The following is a 3,635-nucleotide window of genomic DNA, read 5'->3' on the forward strand; positions in this document are numbered from 1 at the left end:
AATTATTTAGGGGCCAGGGGCTCTTTAGTCAGCAGGTGATGAATCTTGCCAGGTCTTCGCCATGCAAAGGCAGCCCTGAGTTCAATGTGCAGTCCCCCAGTCACTGTGCTCTCGCTTTCCCAAGTGCACGGACCTCTGTGTGCCACATGGCTGCTGCAGGGGTGGAAGGAGTGGCGCAAGCACTCCTTTAGCTGCACTGGCTGGTGTCTCAGTAGATCACATGACTCTCCCCCAGCCCACTGGCTCTAAGTTCAACTCAGCACTAGCACTTGCCAAGAATTGCAGTTCTCGTGGCCTAGACTGTGCCTCAAGTATACTTAGAGCCCCAGAGCTCGCTAGCCAATCAATGTTGGTGAGGCTTGCTGGAACTCAAATTCTTACCTCTGAGATCGGCACCTGCCCTCTGGCCAGAGCTATTCCAAATGCTTCCTCTGTGTGTGCATGTCAGCTTAATACAGCCCGGTTCTGCTTTCTGCTATGACAGGGTTGCACTGAGTTCAATGCAAAGCCTCACAATCACTGCACTCTCTCTCCCCCAAGCACACAGATTGTCTGTGCTCTGATGCTGCTGAGAATCTGGGGATGGAGTGGCATGGCACTGGCACTTCAAGACTGTCTTTCCTGCCCCCTTCATGTCTCTTTCAGTGAAGTTAAAACCAGGTCCTGTGATTGCTCACCTGATTTTTGGTTCTTGTGACGGTGCTTTTGGGCAGTTAGTTGTAACAATTTGGTATTCTTGTGGGGGTGACAATGATATAAGCTTCTATTCAGCCATCTTGCACCACCCTCCCTAGTTTGTCATGAGTGAAAGCAGCCTGAGGCTCTCACCAAATAGATTACCAGTGTTTCAGCCAGCAGAAGTATGAGCCATGTTCTCTGAAGGACTTATTTTAACATTTCTTGAAATATAAATTACCCAGTTTCAGATATTTCCTTAGAGCAACACTATACATAGGACATATATATACAATATATACATATATATACACACTATACACAGAATATATATGCACTATATCTAGATACTATGCATATACATACTATCCCCAAAACTTAACTCTTCATAGCCTACAATGCATATATATACTGTAGTGTGTGTACATATGTGTGTATATGTATATTTTATATTATATATATGTGTGTGTGTGTATATATACACATACATATGTACACACACTATAAGAATCTTATGAGGGAATTCCAGCTGATCACCTCTCTCTCTCCAGTGAAGTAAGAAGTAAAAATGAGCATCAGAATCACAAGGCCCAGAACCTCAAGAATAGTAGTAGATTACATACCTAGTATGTATGGACATTAGTGAATGATTATATAAGATTATTATAACATGTATATTATCTTGTAATTATTATATAATCCACTAATGTCCTCTATCATTACCTCTTCTTTTTCCTTTTGTATCAATCTGGCTTTGCTTTATAATTAGGTTAAAAACGTTACTCAAATTTCACTTCAGGCGACAGCTTTCAAAACAGAATTTGAACCTTGCCACTTGATAATTTGGTTTCAAAGCATATGGCTCTGATCTCAACTAATGACAAAGAATTAAGCAATGGCATAGAATGACACAAACACTTGTCAGGAAATAAAACCTTGAACTGTTTGTTTTAAAATTTTAAGAAAGAAAGTAAAATTCTTCACTGATTTGAATGCAAACATTTTTACCCTTGTATTAAAATAACTAAACATTGCTATCACTGTAATCTTGCCTCCCTGTAACTGGCTTTACTAAGTTACATGCATGTATTATATTCTGTTGTATTGCAATCTGTCCTTTTTAGTATTGTTAATAACTAAAAAAAAAATAGCAAAATCGACTGATATAGAATTCTGTCAGAAAAGATAAAAGGCTTTTTTTAAAGGAAGATGCTATTTCACAGAAACAATTTTAGAGGAAACACAGGAGCTAAAAGTATTTTAAAAGATGAGATAGTGCCTCCTTAAACACAGAGTCAAGGAAATACTAAAGGTACATGAGGAAAGTAGTAAAATATCCTTGAAATTTGAAACAATGAAGAACAGGCTAGCTATAATGAACAGTATGTGAATCATTTAGATTGCAGGACAGAGCATATTAATGAGTAACAGGGGAAGAATAACCATCTAGCTACAGAAACTGGCAAGCATAAAGACCCCCACCCCTATAAAACAGGGGGAATAGAAGAATTGCTTTTTTTCTGGAGAAGAAATAAAATATTGCCTAATATTTGTTGTTTATTAAATTGCTGCTGCTTTAGCCCACACATTCTCAAATCTATATTGAAAATCTATTTTTTATCCCTGTCTGTAAAGAAGTTGAGATTTCTTCTACATCAAAAAACAATAAAACAAGTAAATGATTTTTTAAAAACAGAGTTATTTTTCCCTACCTATGTTTTCTTATAGAATATATCATATTGTGGTGTATTTCTACTAGTCATTTTGCCAACATCTGTTTCCTCTTTAATGCCTTGAAATCTGGTTGCCACTCACAACATTCAGTGGAAATCACACTAACAAAATTCAACGTGGTTCTTCTCAAATCCTATGGTCTTAAACCTGCTTCAAACTCAGTAGACACAGTTACAGAATTTATCTTTTGTGAGCTCCTTTGGCTCTATGAAATCACACTGTGCTTATCCAACTTCTATAAGCTCACAGTTCTCCTGCTTCCAGAGGTTTGCCTAGTCCTTCACTGGTTTACTTTCTATCCCCTAATGAGCTGCATGGCAAAACTACACCTGTTTTCAAGATTTTAAAGGTATATCTCTACTTCCAAACTCACTGAAGCTGCAGCTTTGTAATTCCACTTACCTATGGAATATTCCACTAAAATGTCTCTTTATTAGCATGAGCTCACCAAATCTAAGTTGAATAAATTATATTTATCTTCCGAATGGTTTACCATGTCAAATTTTACCATTTCTGATGATATCACCACTATTCTTCCAGTATTTTGTTTGGTTATGTTATCTCTGTATCATATGATGTCATATATTGCAAATGGAAAGGGTATATGCTCTTATGCCGTAATGAATCTGGAAAATATTTACAAATAACCATTCAACTATGTATTTAGCATTAATATTTTACTTTATTTTTATTTATTTGACATAGCCTAACAATTATCTGCTTGCTACAGAGAAGTCAAGATGACATTCAGTTGCAATTTTGAGGTTCTTTTCTGATCCAACATTCCTATGTTTCAGGCCAAGCTCACTATGTATTGGGACCAATCCAAAATTCTTGGATTATTTCAGCCTCTCATTATACATAAAAACATGGCATTTTGGGGAGTGTGTGGCAACCAGGAGGGGGTTCTTGCTGAGCAAATATTCCCAAGCAATTTCTTAAATGACACAGATTAATTTCTCAATTTAGGAGATGAAAGTTGCCAAGTCAACCTATGGAGCACTCCAAGTTCAGTCTCTGACCCAGTTAATTTGTAAAGGTGTTACCATTTTTAATTTAACGATTTAGTAGTGAGTATCTTTTACATATTACAGTTTTTGCAATGTGACAATAATAAGACCAGAACAGATTTTAGATTTCAGGACCTTTTTAACAGAAAAACATAAATAAGAATTTTCTGTCTCTGTCACTACAATTGTATCTCTGCTCTCACTGTGTTCAAAAAA

Source organism: Theropithecus gelada, chromosome 3, assembly GCF_003255815.1.
Source record: "Theropithecus gelada isolate Dixy chromosome 3, Tgel_1.0, whole genome shotgun sequence".
Lineage (NCBI taxonomy): Eukaryota > Metazoa > Chordata > Mammalia > Primates > Cercopithecidae > Theropithecus > Theropithecus gelada.